Source organism: Leucoraja erinacea, chromosome 27 (genome assembly GCF_028641065.1).
Source record: "Leucoraja erinacea ecotype New England chromosome 27, Leri_hhj_1, whole genome shotgun sequence".
NCBI classification, from domain to species: domain Eukaryota; kingdom Metazoa; phylum Chordata; class Chondrichthyes; order Rajiformes; family Rajidae; genus Leucoraja; species Leucoraja erinaceus.
This window is the reverse complement of record NC_073403.1, coordinates 7458947-7481633: the sequence shown is the minus strand read 5'-3', so window position 1 is coordinate 7481633 and position 22687 is coordinate 7458947. Positions and strand designations below refer to the sequence as shown.

At 47.9% G+C, this 22687-nt stretch overlaps 1 protein-coding gene across 2 annotated transcripts in view; it reads left to right on the top strand.

Moving 5' to 3' along the window:
• Positions 1 to 4701: 4701 nt before the first annotated feature.
• LOC129710169 (oxysterol-binding protein-related protein 7-like) overlaps positions 4702 to 22687 on the top strand; it is a 69570-nt gene continuing 51584 nt past the window's right edge. For both annotated transcript variants that reach the window (XM_055656957.1, XM_055656956.1), the window contains exon 1: positions 4702 to 4863. The gene's annotated coding sequence lies outside the window, so the exon portion shown is untranslated. The remainder of the gene's footprint in view (positions 4864 to 22687) is intronic.

The following is a 22687-nucleotide window of genomic DNA, read 5'->3' as shown; positions in this document are numbered from 1 at the left end:
TTGCCCGTTATTCAGCAACCACTCTCAACTACTTCCAGCTGCATTTTAAAAGATTAAAGCAGACAAAAGCTGAGGGAAGCCGAGCTCAGCAGACTTGGTTGAAACATCCCGAGAAACATTTTAGATGACTAAATATTTGTCATCGCAAAAAGATTGCAAGAAGAGGACTTTGCAAGAAGCACTCTGAGGGCCGTGACCTCCAGGTTCAAGAACAGCTTGTTCCCATCAATGAACAGGATCTTGAACCACTCTGCACAACCCTTCCTCAGTAATGATGAACTATAGATCTAATAAATAAAGGTCACACTACACACTTTGGTTTGCCCTCTCATGGTCGGGTTACCTAGCATTACTAATAATTTATTGTATCTGTTCTGGGCCCAGTAGCTCGATTCCAACAGCAACATTTCTTACTTTTAACTATGCAGACGTTTCTGGACTTTATCTTGCACTATCTGTTATCCCCTTTATCCTGTGTCTGTACACTGCAGCCAGCTCAATTGAAATCATGTGTAGTCTTTCTGCTGTCTGGATGGCATGCAACCAAAAGCTTTTCAAGAGCAAAGTGAAGAAATAGAGGAAACTAGCTGCCAGTTGCAGGAACTAATGTGCGTATGTACTTTGTTGCATACTTTCCGCGTTTTTATTATTTTTTTGTCTATGTTTATATGTAGTTTTTGTTATTTTATGTTGGGGTGTGTGTGTGGGGGGGTGGGGGTGGGAGGGAGGGGGAAACTTTAAATAAATCTCTCCCTGCACTGGAGACCCGACCTTTTCTCGTCGGGTCTCAGTTGTCGTTGGTGCCGCAACGAGGAGCGGGGCCTACATCACTGCCCCGCGCGGCTTGGAATGGCCGCGGGACTCTGCGAGCGCACGCCGGGGCCTCTAACACCAAGACCCGGTGTGCGACCTCGCACCACCCGGCGTGGCTTTAATGGCCGCGGGACAATCGCCATCGCCAGCCGGGGACTTTGACTTTGACTCTGACATCGGGGGGGGGAGAGTGCAGTGGAGAGATAAGTTTTTTTTTGGCCTTCCATCACAGCTATGTGATGGATGTTTATGTAAATTGTAAATTATGTTGTGTCTGGGTCTATTTGTGTGTAATGTATGGCTGCAGAAACGGCATTTCATTTGGACCTCCAGGGGTCCAAATGACAATTAAATTGACTCTCTTGACTTGACTCTTGACTTCGGACTTTGGAATTTAATAATATTATGGGAGCATGAGTATATGTGATGCTGTCCATAAGTCGGACCTCCTAAGCCCGAGTATCTGGTGCCATTACCTCCAATGCTAAAGGTATTTGGAGGTGCATGGTTGAATTTTGGTTGGAAGTCAAAATACAAAGCAAAATACAAAGTGCTGGAAGAACTCACCAGGTCTGGCAGCATGCAGTAGAGGGAATGGACGTATGACGTTTCAGTTCGGAATCCTTCTTCAGACGGATCCATTCCTTTACAGGATTGCCTGAGCCGCCTAGTTCCTCTTGCACACGTTGCCCTGGGAGTCCTGATATAAATACTGGTTCTCCTCTATCCACTCTGGTCGTAGCTGGCTCAAATGCGGCCACACAGTGAAGTAACTGGCAGAGCTGCTGGCTCGAAACTAACTTAGGAAGCTGTCTTTGTGGAGTTTGCATGTTCTCCCTGTGACTGAACGTTTCCTCTGGGTGCTCTAGTTTCCACCCACATCCCAAATATTGTCATTTAATTGGCCTCCATAAAATTCCCCCTAATGTACAGGAAGTTCAGTTTAGTTTATTGCAGTTTCGTGCAAGAGAAGGTGGGGCAACATAGAACTAATAATGTATATGAAGGAACTGCAGATGCTAGTTTCAACCGAAGCTGGACACCAAAAGCTGGAGTAACGCAGCGGGACAGGCAGCATCTCTGGAGAGATGGTAGGGGTGATGTTTCGGCTCGAGGCCCTTCTTCAAGAGGGTAATCAGTGGTCAGTGTGGATTTTGTGCTCCAATGGGTCTGATTCCATACCGTATCTCTAAACTAAATCATTCTCATAATTTCATCACAGTTCCCTTTCAATAATCTTGCTTGCCCTGCTTGATTAGATTATGGTTTTTTTAAATGCATTGCAATTAATTAATTGATAATTGTTTTTAATGGTATGGGATTTATCTCAGATGACCTTTCCGATGACCTTCATCAGAAAAGCATCAACATAGGATGTCAACTCTCTTCACAGATGCTGCTTGCTTGACCTGCTGAGTGCTTCCTGCATGTTTTGTTTTCATTTCAGCTGTCCACCCGGCTTTAGTTATTACGCTTTATGTTTAATTTAGCTGGTTATTCCTATTCATATCCTCCAGCTTTGACTGATTATATCAGTCTAATCCGTTTCATCTAATAGCTCTAACAACATGTGCTTATTTCCACTGACACACGCGGCTAATTGGTTACATTCAGACGTCGCTGCATTCTCATTGGTTCAGTCATGTATCCTTCAGCCGAAGTGTCCCCATTGGCTCCCACCCATTGCCTGCTACATGTAACCGACATTCCTATTGGCTGTGGCATGTATCCTTCCTTATTGCTTGCAGCAAGTAGCCCAGACTCCCATTGGCTTTGATATCTATTGCATTTTACGTTAGCCGATTGGACTTTGGAAAGAGGGGGTGGGGTTAGCCTGACTGGCCGGAGGCGGAGTAATCATCATTGTCAGGAAGTGTGCAGGAAGGAACTGCAGACGTTGGTTAGGAATGGGAATAGGCATACTTTATTGTCACATGTGACTTTGCACAGTGAGATTCTTTGTTTGCACACACAATGTATACAAATAGCAGCCACCAACGGAGATAACAAAGTTACAAAGCAGGTTCAGCAGCATCTACGGAGCGAAGGAAATAGGCCTATTTCCAAAGCTGCCGCACCCGCTGAGTTTCTCCAGCGCTTTTGTCTACCTTTGTGTCTATCTTCGGTGTGAACCAGCATCTGCAGTTCATTGCTACACGTACTAAACATTTAATAGGAATCCGAGGGGCAACGAAGAAGGGTTTCGGCCTGAAACGTTGCCTATTTCCGTCGCTCCATAGATGCTGCTGCACCCGCTGAGTTTCTCCAGCTTTTATGTGTACCTTCGATTTTCCAGCATCTGCAGTTCCTTCTTAAACAAAGTTACAAAGGCTGCCCCTTTTGCCCCCCCCAGCCCCCCCCCCCCCCCCCCAACAGTTTGCCCCACGCCGGGTCTTCCATTGTTCTTCTTCCCCTCCCCCCTCACAGGGATCCTCCACGTTCTCCTCGACCGTGGGTTGTCCCGTGAGGCATAGCCGCCGCCGTGAGGCTTTACCATCCCATTGTCACAAGGCCTCACTGCTGTTTAATCTGAAGATAGACACAAAAGGCTGGAGTAACTCAGCGGGTCAGACAACATCTCTGGAGAGAAGGAATAGGTGACATAAGAAAGGTCTTGACCCGAAACATTACTATTCCTTTTCTCCAGAGATGCTGACTGACCCGCTGAGTTACCCCAGCTTTTTGGGTCTATGATACCAAGGCTGTGGTTGGACCATGTTGATAGTTTGAGCCCTGATTGATGTTGGAGCAATAACAAAAAATATTGGAAAAGCTCAGCAGGTCCACCAGCTTGACTGAAGGAATAAACAAATGGGTAACTTTAATGGATGCCTGGTTTGACCAAGGAGTGTCTGAGCACTGATTGGCATGGAGGTTGAGTTTCTCATAGTCATAGAATCATACAGTGTGGAAACAGGCCCTTCAGCCCAACTTGACCACCCCGACCAACATGTTCCAGCTTCACAAGTCCCAGTTGATCCATATCCCTCCAAACCCGTCCTATCCATGTACCTGTCTAACTGTTTCTTAAATGTTGCTATAGTCACTGCCTCAACTATCTCATCCAGCAACACGTCCCATACACCCACCACCATCTGTGTGAAAAAGCTATCCCTCAGGTACCTACCACCACAGCTTGTATAAAATGCTGGAGTAACTCACTGTATCTGGAGAGAGTTTTCAAGAGAGAGTTAGATTTAGCTCTTAAGGCCTAAGGGAATCAAAGGAGGAATGGGGTACTGACTTTGGATGATCAGCCATGATCATATTGAATGGTGGTACTGGCTCGAAGGGCCCAATGGCCTACTCCTGCACCTAGTTTCTATGTTTCTAGAAGGAATGGGAGATCTCGTCCCGAAACGTCACCCATCCTTTCTCTCCAGAGATGCTGCCTGTCCCACTGAGTTATTCCAGCATTTTGTGTCTAAACCAGCATCTGCAGTTCCTTCCTGCACAAGGCAATATTCAAAGGTAGACAAAATTGCTGGAGAAACACAGCGGGTGTGGCAGCATCTATGGAGCGAAGGAAATAGGCAACGTTTCGGCACGAAACGTTGCCTATTTCCTTCGCTCCGTAGATGCTGCTGCACCCGCTGAGTTTCCCCAGCAATTTTGTCTACTTTCGATTTTCCAGCATCTGCAGTTCTTTCTTGAAGAATAAGCCAAAATTCATGTCTAAGGCTGAGCCCAGATTGGGGGCGGGGTCTCTCGGGTGGGCGTGTCTTGTTGGGGACGGGGGCGGGGTCTCTTTCGGATGGGCGTGTCTTGTGGGGCGGGTGATTGACGGGCGCGGCTGGAGCAGCGGACGCGGAAGAGGCGAGGGGGGCTGTTGCAGGGACTAAGCGCTGCCGGCGCGGCTGCTACTGTGGGACACGGGGAACACCTCCCCACCTTCACTTCGCACCTGAGGAAGGCGCCTGGACGGGGTGTGGAGGACAGGAGGACAACTTCCCTCCCTCCCCCCTCCCCTGGCTGGGAGCTGCAGCTTTGACCCACTTGTATCTGGAGCCGCTCTCCCGGGATATATTGTATTTCCAGCGCCTGGAGCCCGTGAGTTTACACCTTTATCTGGGTCCGGGGGAGGGCTAAGGGGGTGTTTAGCTTCTGTGGACAAGGTCACAGAGTTGACCGCAGCCTGCAAGGAAGGGGAAGGGATGGATCCACATTGACACACACACACACACACACACACACGATGTATTCGAGAGTTATTAGGTTTAGCTCTTAGGGCTAACGGAATTAAGGGATATGGGGAGAAAGCAGGAACGGGGTACTGATGATCAGCAATGTCACATTGAGGCAGGAGGATGACTCGAAGGGCCGAATGGTCTACTCCTGCACCTATTATCTATGTTACACACGCACACACATATACACATATACACACACACACACACACACACACACACACACACACACACACACACACACACATACACACACACACACACACATACACACACACACACACAAGAGGAGACTGCCTTTGCCACAAGTCGTGGCCATGGACCACGTGAATGCTGCACCCAAGGGAGCTGTGACAGGTTCCTGGCAGGCAGGTTCTTGTTGAGGCCGTGAAAGTGGGTCAAAGGCTCGGGTGTGTGTGTGTTTTTGTGTCCACAGTTCGGTCGTGTACAGTCTGTTTTCTTGTCCTAGCCCACTTGACCTTTCTAAGTTTCTGCCTCTGCCCCCCCCCCCCCCCCCCCCCCCCCCCCCCCCCCCCCCCCCCCCCCCCATCAAGGAGGGGGAAGAGTACCAGAAAGAGACCTATACCCTAGAATATAGTACAGCACAGGAACAGGCCCTTCTGCCCACACGTCAGGGCCAAACGTGCTGCCAAGCCCAACTCGTAACTGCCCGCATATAATCCATATCTCCTCCATTCCCCGCAAATCCATTCCATGCCAATCAAGAAGCATCTTGAAGAAGCAGTATAAACTTCCTAAACATACCCGTTGACGCCCTTACTGAGCCTAGCAATCGCTGCCTGGAAAACCCCTCACTGCTGTCTGTGACAATGAATTCCGCAGATTCACCACCTTCTGGAATTCCTATTCATTTCTCCATTTCAAAGGTACATAATTTTTTTATTCTGAGGCTGTGCCCTCGGGTCCTGGACTCTCCCATTACTGGAAACAGCCTCTCCACGTCCACTAGTGATCTAGTGAAAAGGATTTGAGTGTAAGAGCAGCGAGGTTCTACTGCAGTTGTACAGGGTCTTGGTGAGACCACACCTAGAGTATTGCGTACAGTTTTGGTCTCCTAATCTGAGGAAAGACATTCTTGCCATAGAGGGAGTACAGAGAAGGTTCACCAGACTGATTCCTGGGATGGCAGGACTTTCATATGAAGAAAGACTGGATAGACTCGGCTTGTACACGCTAGAATTTAGAAGATTGAGGGGGGATCTAATAGAAACTTACAAAATTCTTAAGGGTTTGGACAGGCTATATGCAGGAAGATTATTCCCGATGTTGGGGAAGTCCAGAACAAGGGGACACAGTTTAAGGCTAAGAGGGTCTTTTAGGACCGAGATGAGAAAATCATTTTTTACACAGAGAGTGGTGAATCTGTGGAATTCTCTGCCACAGAAGGTAGTTGAGGCCAGTTCATTGGCTAGATTTAAGAGGGAGTTAGATGTGGCCCTTGTGGCTAAAGGGATCAGGGGGTATGGAGAGAAGGCAGGTATGGGATATTGATTTGGATGATCAGCCACGATCATATTGAATGGCGGTGCAGGCTCGAAGGGCCGAATGGCCTACTCATGCACCTATTTTCTATGTTTCTATGTTTCTAGGTTACTGATCAGACCTTGACGTACGGTTTTCACCAGTTTTTGTTTTGGAGCCAGGGTTTGTTTGTACACCTTGCAGATTATGCCAGGGTTAACCCACACCCTGTGCACTTGCTCCTCATAGGCCCAGCCTGTGGTATTCCACTGAAGCATCCTGTGATTGTGTAATAAATTATGACCCGGTTCCCTTGGAGTCACACAGTGTGGAAACAGGCCCTTCGGTCCAACTTGCCCCCACCGACCAGCATGTCCCATCTACACTAGTACCACCTGCCAGCATTAGGCCCATGTCCCTCTAAACGTGTCTAATTGTTTCTTAAGCACTGCGGTAGACCCTGCCTCAACTACTTCATCTGGCAGCTCGTTCCATACACCCACCACCCTTTGTGTGGAAAAAGTTACCCCTCAGATTCCTATTAAATGGTTTCCCCTGCACCTTAAACCTATGTCCTCTGGTTCTCGATTCCCCTACTCTGGGCAAGAGACTCTGTGCGTCTACCCGATCTATTCCCCTCAGGAATTTGTACACCTCTATAAGATCTCCCCTCATCCTCCTGTGCTCCAAGGAATAGAGTCCACCGCTGCTCAACCTCTCCCTATGGCTCAGACCCTCGAGTCCTGGCAGCATCCTAGTATGGAACTGCTCCTAAGCTGTTGGGTAACCCAGCCGGAGAATGTGTTCTGTAGAATCGGGAGAGGACTGGATTAAGTCGGATCTGCAGGTGCTGGTTTACACCGAAGATGGACACCAAATGCTGGAGTAACTCGGTGGACCAGGCAGCACGCCGCTGAGTTACTCCGGCATTATTGGGTCTGTCTTCGAGGACTGGATTGAACTTGGTTGCCCTGTCTTTCAGCAGTTGCACAGTTTGCATCTAGACATTGAGTTATTCCCTGCGCCATCTATTCCCAGCCTGTCAGCACTGGCTTGTCCTAGCGTGGGTGTCAAGTTCACCAGAAAGAACGCAACTCAAGAATGTGATGTGGTGTCCAGTAGCCCTGCAGACTGCTGACCTTCAGCAGGGTTGGTTGGTGCAATAAATGGCTTAATTGTTCCCAGTCAAAGGCTTGGTGTCAATTTGCAGAAAGGATTTCAGGCATTTCATGCCGCTAATGATTGGGCTGAGCTTTCTGCCTCCTTTGCATGAGACTGTCAACATGTTATTTTTGTAGCGCTGACGAGTATGTAGTTTCCCCCAAGACCATCTGAAGATGGGACAGCAGCTCTAGATAAAGTGCTGGAGTAACTCAGCCAGCCAGACAGCATCTGTGAAGAAAAGGAATAGGTGACGTTTCGGGTCGAGACCCTTTTTCAGACTGAGAGTCGGGGGGAAAGGGGATTCGAGGGATATTGACGATGATACAAGCTTACATTCCAACAAGATGTTTCACAGATATTCAGGATATTCCAAAACACTTTAAACTCAGTCATGTACTTAGGGTCGTACAGTATGGAAACAGGCCCTTCGGCCCAACTTGCCCATGCTGATCACGGTGTCCCATCTACACCAGTCCCACCTGCCTATGTTTATCCATATCCCTCTAAACCTTTCCAATCCATGTACCTGTCCAAATATCTTTTAAATGTTGTTATAGTACATGCCTCGAATACCATATTGTTCAGCTTTATACCTATACCCACCACCCTATGTGTAGAAAAAGTTGCCCATCGGGTTCCTATTAAATATTTCTCCCCTCATCTTAAACCTATGTCCTCGAGTTCTTGATTCCCCCAACACTGGGTAAAATACTCTGTTTATTCAGGAACAGTTTCTTCCCAGCTGTTATCAGGCAACTAATCCATTCTATCAACAACTAGCGAGCAGTCCAGGGGCAACGAACCAAATCATTGGAGACATTCGGACTATCTTTGATCGGACTTTACTGAACTTTATCTTGCACTAAACATTATTCAATGTTACTCTGTTTATCGTGTCTTTGTACTCTGTGGGTGGTTTGATTGTATTGTCTTGACTAGTTAGCACGCAACAAAAGCTTTACGCTGTACCTCGGGCACACATGACAATAAGCTGAACGCAGACCCAAAGGGTCTCGACCTGAAACGTCACCCATTCCTTCTACCCAGAGAAGCTGCTTGTCCCGTTGAGTTTTGTGTCTACCTTCTCTCTCTGGACTTGTTGCTTTCGTTCCATTCCAGGTTCTGATGAAGCATCCGTGACCTGAAACATAACATAGGCTGTGTTTCTCTCTCCAAGGCTGCGGTTTGACCTGCTAAAGTTCTGAGAACATTTTCTATTTTTGTTTCACTTTTGATGTTGTTGGGCAGATGCCAATGTTGCATCTGTAAAGGAACAGCTTGGTTTGAGGTGAAGCTAATTCTTGCATGTAGGTCTTCAGACCCGTAGCTACAACGCTGTCTGGTCTCACGGGCTTAGTTCAATCCAGCAGCATCAGCCATTTAGTTTTAGTTTGTTAGTTTTGGGGATACTGCCCGGAAACAGGCACCGACCAGGGATCCCTGCACACGAAACACCATCCTACACACACTATGGATCATTTACACTTATACCAAGCCAACTAACCTGCAAACCTGTACATCTTCGGAGTGTGGGAGGAAACCGAAGATCTCGGAGAAAACCCACAGGGAGAACATACAAACTCCATACAGACAGCACCTGTAGACAGGATTGAACCCGGGTCTCCAGCGTTGCAAGCGCTGTTAGGCGGCAGCTCTGCCACTGTGCCGCCCATTTAATACTAGTATAGGTTCGTTATTGTCAGTGAAATGCTTTGTTTGTATGCAAATCATACTAGATATTAGGCAATAACAAATCATGCAAGATACAGTCAACTCGTACTAGATAGTCGATTTCTAGAATAAGGGTCCTACCTGAAATGTCATCTATCCGTTTTCTTTCCAGACAAACAACACCAAACTAATTTTTGGTTAATGAAGTTACAAGTGTCTGCCTCTGTGATTGCACTCCTGATGTTAGAATGGTGTCCGACAAATCCGTACAATTCGCAATACTGTTTTAGTTTGGTTTAGAGATGGAGCCCCAGCAGGACCAAAAACAAGACCTGTCAAAGGGCAGGTGTGCTCCTAGCGAGCCAACGGCCATCCACACTTCAGTAGAAGTTGCGATCGCTGTCGTACACAGCATTGTAAAAGCCCTGTCCCATGGTACGAGTTCATTCCAAGAGCTCTCCCGAGTTTGCCTTGATTCGAACTCGGAGATTTACGGTAATGGCCACTCGTCGGTACTCGGGGCTCTCGTGGACATTTTTCATCATGTTGAAAAATCTTCACGAGTCTTCCCGTGCTTACCTGCCGTTAGCAAGTCTTCCCGAGTACCTGCCGTTAGCGTTATGAGCCGCTAAGAGACGTCCCCGAGCTCCAATGTACCCGCTATGTTCATTCTCCGTGCTTGCCTCCAGTTTGATTTTTTTTTTTAAACTCGGGACAGCTCTTGGAATGAACTCGTACCGTGGGACAGGGCTTCCCAGCACCGTGCCTGTTGATGTTTTCAACGATGATGAGGATGATGATTAGAGATACAGCGTGGAGGCAGGGCCTTTGGCCGCTCAGCTCAGCGATCACCCGTACACTAGTTCTATCCTACACACTTCACAAGATAGAACTGGTGACAGGAGCCAATTATCCTACAAACCTGCACGTCTTTGGAACGTGGGAGGAAAGTGGAGCACCCGGAGAAAACCCACACAGGTCAGGGGGAGTACGTACAAACTCCGTACAGACAGCACCCCTGGTTGGGATCGAACCCGCGTCTCTGGAGCTACAAGGCAGCAACTCTACAGCCCCTGTGGGAATGCTGTGCAGTTGGATTCAAGTCCCACGTTAGGATTCAAGGTAGTGTCTGCCCACATGGTGGATGTATGAGATCCCATTGTTATCCACACAGGAGCAGCAGACTTGGACAATATAACACCCTCGTAAAAACATCATTAAAATAGTTAAACTGTTGCCGAAACTGAGCGAGTCAGGTAGCATCTGTGGAGTGAAATGGGCAGTTGATGTTTTGGGTGGAGACCCTTCTTCCCAACCTGCTGGGTTCGTCCAGCAATTTTTAAACCTGTGATTTCACCATCTGCAATCTCTTTTGTCCTCATTAAAAGAGTGCCTGTCCTGTTTAGTTTAGAGATACAGCGTGGAAAGAGGCTCTTCGGCCCACCGAGTCCGTGCTGACCAGCCATCCCTGTACAGTCCGCGAGCATTGCCACTTTTCATTTCACTGCACATCTCGTATGTGTACGTGACGAATAAACTTGACGACTTGACACTAGCACTATCCTACACACACTAGGGATAATTTACAATCAAAGCCAATTAACACAAATCTGCACGTCTTTGGAGTGTGGGAGGAAACCGGACCACCCAGTAAACTCCATGTGGTCACAGGGAGAACCGTACAGAGAGCACCCGTCGTCAGGATCGAATCCAGGTCTCTGGCGCAGCAAGGCAGCAACTCTTGCATTGTGCCACCCCTAAACACCATTAGCTTTCAGAATGACTGGTACATATTACACTAGTACAGATTGCATTTGTTCAATATTATCAGTGTGCATGGTCCTGGTTTATGCGACTCGTATGATCTTGGCGAAGTTACTGCCACTAAATGAACTTTAATCCCGATGAGTGTAGCCCCTCATTCTAGCAGCAGCCTCTGGGGAAAGTGGCACTTTGTGCGTTTGGAGAGTGGACAAGGGGTGGATTTATTGGGCTGTGCAACGCTTCTGAAGCAGTGCCTCAACTGCCGTCAATGGATCTGTGAGCTTGGTGCTCCAAGACTTGGTTTTAGAAGTGATTGCGTGTGTGTGTGTGTGTGTGTGTGCGTGCGCGCAGTAAATGTGCTTGGCCATTCAGTCAAAATAGTCTGGCGCTCCTGCTGATCTCTTCGCTGTTCCATTGAATTGAACCATAAACTCGTTTGTTTTCAAGGCATTTCCTGAACAGATTCCATGGGTTCACTTTCCTCTCGATGCGCCTTCCACTCTGTTTCAGAACATCGTCTTTGCCTTGCCTTTCTGAAAGAGGAGCCCCATGTTATTGTCCTAGATAAAGTCTATAGTTAATTACATTCTTCATGTAGGTTGACTGTCCTTGCTGGGATTTTCTATGCAGCCTACATTCTGTGCAGAGTTCATGGTTAATGGCTCCTTGCAGGTCTCAGGAGCAGGTAGAGGCCCTACGATAGGTAGAGGCCTTAGGCATAAACTCAGGGGCGACCGACCGCGGTTGCCTTTGCGGTTGCAGCTCCTAGACTGTGGACCAGCATCCCTCTTCCCATCAGAACTGCCCCCTCCATCGACTCCTTTAAGTCGAGACTTAAAACTCATCTTTACTCTCAAGCGTTTCTTGACGTCCTCTGAGGGAAGGCTATATGTGTGTATTTATGTATGTACTTAATCTATGAACCACTGTTGAAGATTGTTCCCGATGTTGGGGAAGTCCAGAACAAGGGGTCACAGTTTAAGGATAAGGGGGAAATCTTTTAGGACCGGGATGAGAAAAACATTTTCCACACAGAGAGTGGTGAATCAGTGGAATTCTCTGCCACAGAATGTAGTTGAGGCCAGTTCATTGGCTATATTTAAGAGGGAGTTAGATGCGGCCCTTGTGGCTAAAGGGATTAGGGGGTATGGAGGGAAGGCAGGTACAGGATACTGAGTTGGATGATCAGCCATGATCATATCGAATGGCGGTGCAGGCTCGAAGGACCGAGTGGCCTACTCCTGCACCTAACCTCTATGTTAGTACCTCCACCAATGTAAAGCACTTTGGCCAACAAGAGTTGTTTTTTAAATGTGCTATGGAAGTAAAAGTGACTTGACTTGACTATGATCCAGCGAGCCGGTGTTAGGGTGGTGGAGCTTAGAGCAGGATGAGGATGTTATCAGGACTGGTGGGCCTGAGCTTTCGGGAGAGGTTGAGCAGGCTAGGACTATCCCTTCGAGCGCAGGATGGTCTGGTATGGAAGTTTATTTGTCACGTGTACTGAGGTACAGTACAATTCATTTTAGTGCTACAAGTGCCACTCCACTGCCACACAAAGTGTTTACACTTAGATATACACTAGATAAGCATCTCAGATACAGTACGAGTATAGAGCAGTAGAACACTGAGACAGTATACAGGGTCGCTAGTTTGGTACCATTTTCAAGTCTCTCATAGAGGTGTATAAGATCATAAGGGGAATAGAGAGGGTAAATGCACAGTATTTTACCCAGAGTTGGGGAATCAAAAACCAGAGGTCGTAGGTTTAAGATGAGGGGGTGGGGGGAAGATTTAATAGGACCCCAAGGGGCAACTTTTTTTACACATAGGGTGGTAGATATATGGGACAAGCTGCCAGAGGAGGTGGTTGAGGTATTATCAAAATGTTTAAAACCCATTTGGATAAGTACATGGATAGGATAGGTTTAGAGGGATATGGGCCAAACCCAGGCGGGCAGGACTAGTGTAGATGGGACATGTTAGTGGCAGCCGGCAATATCTGTGCCGAATGTGACGGCATTAAACCCTCCTCTGTCTGCATGTGATCCAAATCTCTCCATTTCCTGCAAATCCACGTGCCTATCTAAAAAAAGCCCCACAGTGGCCACTATCGTATCTGCCTCCACTGGAGCCTTCCGGACCCAACACTCTCATGTGTGTTTTAAAATGAAACTTGCTCCGAGCATCTCCTTTAAACTTCGCCTCTGTCACCTTAAAGCCCTCTCCTCTTTGATTTGAGATCAGAGGCCGTGTTGTGCTGAGGGAGGTCGTCTCTCTGGAGGCAGGTGGTTAAAAACAAAACATTGATCTGGATGGCTCGTAAAGGGCGTTCTCAGTGGTATCCTGGCTAACGTTTTATCTCCAGAGCAACACCACAGAGACTCTTTGAAGCTGCCATGTGAGGGGTGGCTCCTGTGCATTGATAGGCTGCAACAGATGCATTTGAAGGCCCATATCAAGGTTGTGGGAGGCATGGTATGAATGCATGTCACTTAGGCTTAGACTTGTTAGTTTAGTTTAGAGATACAGCGTGGAAACAGGCCCACCGAGTCCGCGCAGACCAACGACCACCAGATTTTACGAAAACAAACCATTAGTGTTGCTGCCTTATAGCACCAGAGACCCGAGTTCGATCCTGACCTTGGCAGCTTGCCTGTACGGAGCTTGTGCGTTCTCCCTGTGACCTACTTGTGTTTTCTCTGAGATCTCCGGTTTCCTCCCACCCACTCCAAAGATGGTTTGTAGGTTAATTAGCTTGGTGTAATTGTCAATTATCCCCAGTGTGTGTAGGGTGGTGTAACTGTGCTGGGATCACTGGTAGGTGGCACTCGATGGGCTGAAGGGCCTGTTTACTCTAAAGGAAACTAAAACTAAACTCAGCCAATTAACCTACCAACCTGTAAGTCTTTGGAGCGTGGGAGGAAACCGGAGCACCCGACGTAAACCCACTCGGTTACGGGGAGAATGCGTAAACTCTGTACAGACAGCGCCCGTAGTCAGGATTGAACCCGGGTCTCTGCCGCTGTTGGGCAGCACCTCCACTGCTGCGGAAACGTGCCGCCCTTTTCCTTCCTGCCACAAATACCGAGGTACAATGAAAAGCTTTGTATTCCATGCCTTGTGTCAGATCAGATAATACTGTGCATAAATACACTGTCACGCTCGAGTACAATGGCTGGAGCAAAGTGCAAGATGCAGAATTCAGATTACTCTTCCCTGCTTTGTATATTGTCCCCATTCGCTCGTCTTTCACTGCATGCCTGCCATGTTTTGCATGCGGCTGCATTTTGTTTTGAATGACTATAGACAACAGGTGCAGGAGTAGGCCATTTGGCCCTTCAAGCCAGCACCGCCATTCAATGTGATCATGGCTGATCATCCCCAATCAGTACCCCGTTCCTGTCTTCTCCCCATATCCCCTGACTCTGCTATTTTTAAGGAATGCACCTGCCTTAAGCCTTCTGCAACAGACTGGTTCCACCAAGATGCAGCACAGAACGCCACAGGAAATCCTTCCTCCCTGTGGCTATCAAACTGTACAACTCTTCCCCCTTCTGTCGTGGGGTAGACTGAGACTGACTCCCCTCTCTCGATCTTTGCACACCCCTCCCTGATCCTTTCTACTCGTCACTCTAATTTCATGTTCTCGTGTATTTTGTGTTTTATGACCGTTGGCAGATCGATTTCCCTCCTGGGATAAATAAAACTCTATTGTATCATATCGTATATCTCTCTCTCTCCTCCTCCTGTTCTTCTGAACAAAAGGCCCACCAGAACTGGGCAGGGTCAACGTTGCTGTGGTTAGAGTGTGCATCTGTGAACAACCTGCACTCTTAATATTCCCTGCAAAAATAAAAAGGCAGAGAATGGAGGGAGTTATGATGAGCTTATGAGAACATATGATGAGTGTTTGACGGCACTGGGCCTGTAAGAGGGAGTAAGAGGTGGCCCTTGTGGCTAAGGGGATCAGAGGGTATGGAGAGAAGGCAGGTACGGGATACTGAGTTGGATGATCAGCCATGATCATATCGAATGGTGGTGCAGACTCGAAGGGCCGAATGGCCTACTCCTGCACCTAATTTCTATGTTTCTATGTACTCGCTGGATTCTAGAAGAATTAGGGGGGGGACCTCATTGAAACGTACAGAATAGTGAAAGGCTTTGATCGAGTGGATGTGGAGAGGATGTTTCCACTAGTGGAAGAGTCTGGGACTAGAGGTCATGGAGAATGAAAGGATGTTCCATTAGGAAGGGGGTGAGGAGGAATTTCTTTAGTCAGAGGGTGGTGAATCTGTGGGATTCTTTGCCGTAGAAGGCTGTGGCAAGTTAGTGGATATATTTAAGGCTGAAATAGAAAGATTCTTGATTAGTGCGGGTGTCAGAGGTGATGGGGAGCAGGCAGGAGAATGGGGTTAGGAGGGAGAGATAGATCAGCCGTGATTGAATGGCGGAGTAGACTTGATGGGCCAAACGGCCTAATTCTGTTCCTACCACTTATGATCTTATGAGTTGAAGGATTATAGTTGATGCAAATCAAAGGTGGCTGATGTAACAACGGAGCAGCCTCCAGCTCCTTCGAGCCTAGTTTGTTGATAGATATTTGTGCTTCGACAAGCAGCGAACATCTGTTGTGGCAGTTTCTTTATATCCGGCCAGCTGTGGAGGACCGGTAACAACTACTGCACCATCTGCTACAAAGCCGGAGACTGGGAGGAAACTATTAGCTGCAACATGCAGTGGGGGAGATCTACACTTGCTATCTTGGGGTCGAGTTTCTCTTTGGCACAAAACCACAAGAGGTGACGTTTCAGGCCCCGACCCTTCTTCAGACCGCCTGACCCCAAACGTTACCAAATTCCTTTTCCCCCCAGAGATGCTGCCTGACCCGCTGAGTTACTCCAGCACTTTGTGTCTATCTTCGGTGTAAACCAGCATTTGCAGTTCCTTCCTGCACCAAGAGAGATAAGCAGCACCCTGTGTGAGTTAGACAGAGCTCTAGCGGCTAGTGGAACCAAGGGATATGGGGAGAAGGCGGGCACGGGTTATTGATTGGGGACGATCAGCCATGATCGCAATGAATGGCGGCGCTGGCTCGAAGGGCCGAATGGCCTCCTCCACCTATTTTCTATGTTTCGATGTTTCAGCACTAAAGTGCGGCAAGATACTTCACACGGGCACTGACAGCAATGATTAGCACACCCTACCCTAAAATGTCAGGATTGTACTGTTTGCAAGTTGGAAGAAGATTTAATAAACTTAAATATGAAGTTGATATATACTTTCATTGCACAGTCAATGGGGAAGGATTGGGATCATTTGCATCATTCCTTCCAAAAACTGGGAATTGGAAGATCAAATCTGATAATGGAGAAATGAAAATGTGTGTGGGAAGGAGATTGTGGATTACACCAAAGATAGACACAAAATGCAGGAGTAACTCGGTGGGACAGGCAACACCTCTGGAGAGAAGGAGTGGTTGACGTTTTGGTTCCTTCTCTCCAGAGATGCTGCCTGTTCCGCTGAGTGGCTCCAGCATTTTGTCTCTATCTTCAATGAAAATGTGTTGCGTGTTACTAAGTACATGCACGAGGGATAATTTGCACTAATATGAAGCCAATTAAATTACAAACCTGTACATCTTTGGAGTGTGGGAGAAAACCGAAGATCTCGGAGAAAGCCCAGGCAGGTCACGGGGAGGACGTGCAAACTCCGTACAGACAGCGCCCTTAGTCGGGATCGATCCCGGGTCTCCGGCGCTGCAAGCACTGTAATGCCCCTGTCCCACTTAGGAAACCTGAACGGAAACCTCTGGAGACTTTGCGCCCCACCCAAGGTTTCCGTGCGGTTCCCGGAGGGTTTTGTCAGTCTCCCTACCTGCTTCCACTACCTGCGACCTCCGGGAACCGCACGGGAAACCTTGGGTGGGGCGCAAAGTCTCCAGAGGTTCCCGTTCAGGTTTCCTAAGTGGGACCAGGGGCATAAGGCAGCAACTGTACTGCTGCGCCACCGTGCCACCCTGATGAAGGCTCGGACACTGGGTCATCATAACATCATCTCAAAGTGGTTCTGAGATGGGCACAAACTATTTAATATATTCATGAGATATTGCAGTACCCACTGAATGCAATAGCTACTTCCCTCCTGATCTCCCCGCTGACCAATCCTGTTCACAAAGGTTTCAATGTCCTTGATGTACATCAAGCTTATTTTTATACCGTGTGCTGGATTGTGTTGCAAATGTCATTCAACATGGGGTCATTATCACTCCCGAATGATGAGCGTTTTATTCCACAGATTCCAGTTTCTGAGCTGTAATTTTACACCGCTGCTATTAACTGACGAGGTTCCCATCAGGTGTTGGGTTTTTCAACCTCCTCGCTGTTCCAAGTGTTGCTATCACGTGTCTGACATCCAGCACTGGGTGAACATCGGCGGCACAGTGGTGGTGTTGCTGCCTCGCAGCGCCAGAGACCCGGGCTTCGATCTTGACCACGGCTGCTGTCTGTACGGAGTCTGTAGGCCCCATGACCGTGTGAGTTTTCTCCGGGTGCTCCGATGTCCTCCCAACATCCAAAGACGTGCGGGTCTGTACGTTAATTGGCTTCAGTTACATCTTAGAGTAGGGGGTGATCGCTGGTCGGCACAGAGTCGGTGGACCAAAGGGCCTATTTCTGCCCTCTCCTCCATCTTCTCCCCATCTTCTCCCCCATCTCCCTGTGTGTGTGTGTGTGTGTCTCTATGTGTCTCTCTCTTGTCTCTCTCTCTCTCTCTCTCTCTCTCTGTCTCTCTCTGTCTCTCTCTGTCTCTCTCTGTCTCTCTCTGTCTCTCTCTGTCTCTCTCTGTCTCTCTCTGTCTCTCTGTCTCTCTCTCTCTCTGTCTCTCTCTCTCTGTGTCTCTCTCTCTCTCTCTCTCTCTCTCTCTCTCTCTCTCTCTCTCTCTCTCTCTCTCTCTCTCTCTCTCTCTCTCTCTCTCTCTCTCTCTCTGTCTCTCTCTCTCTCTCTCTCTCTCTCTGTCTCTCTCTCTCTCTCTCTCTCTCTCTCTCTCTCTCTCTCTCTCTCTCTCTCTCTCTCTCTCTCTGTGTCTCTCTCTCTCTGTGTCTCTCTCTCTGTGTCTCTCTCTCTCTGTGTCTCTCTCTCTGTGTCTCTCTCTCTCTCTGTGTCTCTCTCTCTCTCTCTCTCTCTCTCTCTCTCTCTCTCTCTCTCTCTCTCTCTCTCTCTCTCTCTCTCTCTCTCTCTCTCTCTCTGTGTCTCTCTCTCTCTCTCTCTCTCTCTCTCTCTCTCTCTCTCTCTCTCTCTCTCTCTGTCTCTCTCTCTCTCTCTCTCTCTCTCTCTCTCTCTCTCTCTCTCTCTCTCTCTCTCTCTCTCTCTCTCTCTCTCTCTCTCTCTCTCTCTCTCTGTCTCTCTCTCTGTCTCTCTCTCTCTCTCTCTCTCTCTCTCTCTCTCTCTCTCTCTCTCTCTCTCTCTCTCTGTCTCTCTCTCTCTCTGTCTCTCTGTCTCTCTGTCTCTCTCTGTCTCTCTCTCTCTCTCTCTCTCTCTCTCTCTCTCTCTCTCTCTCTCTCTCTCTCTCTCTCTCTCTCTCTCTCTCTCTCTCTCTCTCTCTCTCTCTCTCTCTCTCTCTCTCTCTCTCTCTGTCTCTCTCTCTGTCTCTCTCTCTCTCTCTCTCTCTGTCTCTCTCTCTGTCTCTCTCTCTGTCTGTCTCTCTGTCTGTCTCCCTGTCTCTCTCTCCCTGTCTCTCTCTCCCTGTCTCTCTCTCCCTGTCTCTGTCTATGTGAGTGTGTCTCTGTCTCTCTGTCTCTCTGTCTCTCTGTCTCTCTGTCTCTCTGTCTCTCTGTCTCTCTCTGTCCCTCTCTGTCCCTCTCTGTCCCTCTCTGTCCCTCTCTGTCCCTCTCTGTCCCTCTCTGTCCCTCTCTGTCCCTCTCTGTCCCTCTCTGTCCCTCTCTGTCCCTCTCTGCCTCTCTGCCTCTCTCTCTGTGTCTCTCTGCGTCTCTGTCTCTCCTCTTGGTTTTGGACTACTTCCTAGTGCTGGGGTTGTGAAACGGCCCGCCACGTTTAGTTTGTCCACAGTAGCATTTCTCCTTCATGTTGTGAATAGTTAAATCACTCCACCTTCAGAATTCCACGGGTTACAGCCCCTAGGTTGTGGCGAAGCAGCGCACACATAGATCTCCCATAAGGTAGCAGCAAGGCGCTGCTGTTGCTGTCTTTACTTCCTGTGGCGAGGTATTTTCCATTGCTTGTTGCTGAGGCTCAAGGTGAGTCAAATTCACTGAGGCAAGTAATTAAAGGTCGGCTGTGCAGCGTTATTGTTTTCAACACAGCAGTGTGGCTGGGTGGTAACGTTCTTGTTTTTGAGATGGAGTGGTAACGTTCTTGTGACTTGGGCTCAGATGCTCCCTTGCTGTTGCTGCTTTTTAATTTCCAGCCCGCAGTTGTAGAGTCATAATCTCACAGCGTGGAAACAGGCCCTTCGGCCCGACCTGCCCACACCTGCCAGCATGTCCCATCTACACTAGTCTCACCTACCTGCGTTTGGCCCATATCCCACTAAACCTGTCGAAATGCCGCTTAAACATTGCGATAGTAAGTAAGTAAGTTTATTGGCCAAGTATTCACATACAAGGAACTTGCCTTGGTGCTCCGCCCACAAGTAACAACATGACATACAGTGACAGTTACGAATGACTCCGAGAGCACTAAACATTAATAATAATAAAATATTAATGATAAAACACCATTGATCAAGCATGTGAACCAACAAAATACCAGATCAAAGGGAGGCTACAGATTTTTGGCTGTTGAGTAGAGCCCCGAGTTGCGGGGTCGAAGAGTTCCTGGAGCGGGGCCTGAAATCACCGCCCCGCGCGGCTTGGAATGGCCGCGGGACTCTGCGAGCGCACGCTGGGGGCTCTAACACCAAGACCCGGTGTGCGACCTTGCACCACCCGGCGTGGCTTTAATGGCCGCGGGACAATCGCCATCGCCAGCCGGGGGCTTTGACTTTGACTCTGACATCGGGGGAGGGGGGGGAGAGTGCAGTGGAGAGATAAGTTTTTTTGGCCTTCCATCACAGCGATGTGATGGATGGTTATGTAAATTATGTTGTGTCTTGGGTCTATTTGTTTGTAATGTATGGCTGCAGAAACGGCATTTCGTTTGGACCTCAAGGGGTCCAAATGACAATTAAATTGAATCTTGAATCTTGAGCAACTACTCGTGGATAAAAACTGTTTTTATGTCTGGCTGTGGCAGCTTTGACAGTCCGGAGTCACCTTCCAGAGCGAAGTGATTCAAAGAGTTTGTGGCCAGGGGTGCGAGGTGTCAGAGATGATCTTGCCCGCTCGCTTCATGGCCCTTGCAGTGTACAGTTTATCAGTACCTGCCTCAGCTACCTCCTCCGGCAGCCTGTTCCATACACCTACCACCCTCTGCTTGAAAAAGTTACAGCTAAAGAAACAGGTGTAGAAATGCTAAAGAAATGGCCTGTTTCCTTTATCATATTAATTTTTGCTTATCATTCATTCATTGTTCTTTATCTCGCGACATCATCGTCTATATCTCTCGTTTCCCATCTGCCTAACCAGTCTGAAGAAGGGTCTCGACCCAAAACGTCACCCATTCCTTCTCTCCAGAGATGCTGCCTGGCCCGCTGAGTTTCTCCAGCTCTTCGGTTTAATCCCGCATCTGCAGTTCCTTTATACACATGAAAAAATTACCCCTCTGATTCCTATTAAATCTTTTCCTTCCCTCATTTTAAACCTATGTCCTCTGGTTCTCGATTCCCCTACTCTGGGCAAGTGCGTCTACCTCATCTGTTCCTCTCATGATTTTGTACACCTCTATAAGATCACACCTCATCCTCCAGCAGATGTAATAGTATTTCACAATGCCACACCATGGTATTTAAATCTGGCCACAGGACTGATTTGTGGCAATATTCAATGGGTCAATAATTGAATTGATTGAATTGAATTGAATTTCCTTTATTGTCATTCAGACCTTACGGTCTGAACGAAATTTCGTTCTTTAAGGTAACACTTATTAAACTTAAAATGGACCCAAAATGTTGGAGTAGCTCGGCGGGTCAGGCAGCACCCCTGGAGAATGTGGATAGGTGGTGTTTGGGGTTAGGATCCACCTCCAAACCCCACCTGGAACGTCAGCTATCCACGTTTTCCTGGGATGCTGCCTGACCCACAGAGTTACTCCAGCACTTTGTACTTTTTTTTTTTTTTGGTCAACCAGCACCTGCAGTTCCTTATTTCTCTAAATTCAAAATGGAACTCTCTATTGGTTTATATACTGTAATAAGCCAAATTGGTTGCGATAATCTTGGCTTTGATCCCTGGTTCTTTAATTCAAAAGGAAACTAGTCCAGTTCAGTGCACAAGTGACAGGGATCTCAGAACACTGATGGATATATTGGCGTCGGGGGGTTATGGGGAGAAGGCAGGAGAATGGCGTTTTGAGGCAAAGATAGATCAGCCATGATTGAATGGCGGAGTAGACTCGATGGGCCGAATGGCCTAGTTCCGCTCCTATAACTTATGAACAATGTCAGACTCTTTGCGAAAACATTGAGACGAGGATTACAGTCGGTGGCGACATTCACGTGGCCGTAAAGGGCCTGTCCCACTTGGCGATTTTCTTTCGACCGACTGCTGGCGTAATTGACTGATGTATCAGGCTCACCGAAAGATTTTGAACATTTCAAAATCCAGGGGCGACAAAACAAACTGTTGCGACACTTCAGGAAAAACCGCGCGTCATTACATCATCACGGCGCGCCACGCCTCGACTTATTCGGCGACCTGATACGTCAGTCAATGATGCCGGCAGTTGCCGTAAAAATCGCGAAGTGGGACAGGCCCTTAAGACATTGCTGTTGACATTAACACTGTTAAAGCAGTGTTCATGCCTCCTGTCCAAATGAACCATTCAAACCGGTTTAAAAAAAAATGTTTGAGGGCACTTTAATGAGATTCCAGATAATTCATAAGTATATAGGTGGTGCCCACTAATATTGGCCAAATGTCAACTCGCCTTTAGCCGTTGATGCGAATGACTCATCGGTGGTTATTTGTGTTCTGTGAACTTGTGCTTGTGAAGTGAATGCCTTAATTAAATTACAAACACAACATCCTTTATGCCTGTATCAAGAAGTCTGAAGAAGGGTCCCGAACCGAAACGTCACCCATCCATTTCCCCCCCGAGATGCTGCCTGACCCGCTGAGTTACTCTGGCATCTTTGGTATAAACCAGCATCTTTTTTTTATTACATATGGCTCTTTAGATTCAGATTCAGATTCAGATTCAGATTCAATTTTAATTGTCATTGTCAGTGTACAGTACAGAGACAACGAAATGCATTTAGCATCTCCCTGGAAGCGCGACGTAGCAACGATTTGAATAAAAATAATAATAAGTGTCCGGGGTGGGGGGGTGGGGGGGTGATTGGCAGTCACCGAGGTACATTGTTGACTTTATGCTTGTTGATGCCAGCAGATTTACTTTAGTTTAGACTTTGACCTTGACTTTGACTTTGTCCCTTACCATCTGGACGCCCACAGCAACGGCTGCGGAGGGTGGAGGTCTCGACCACGGGGG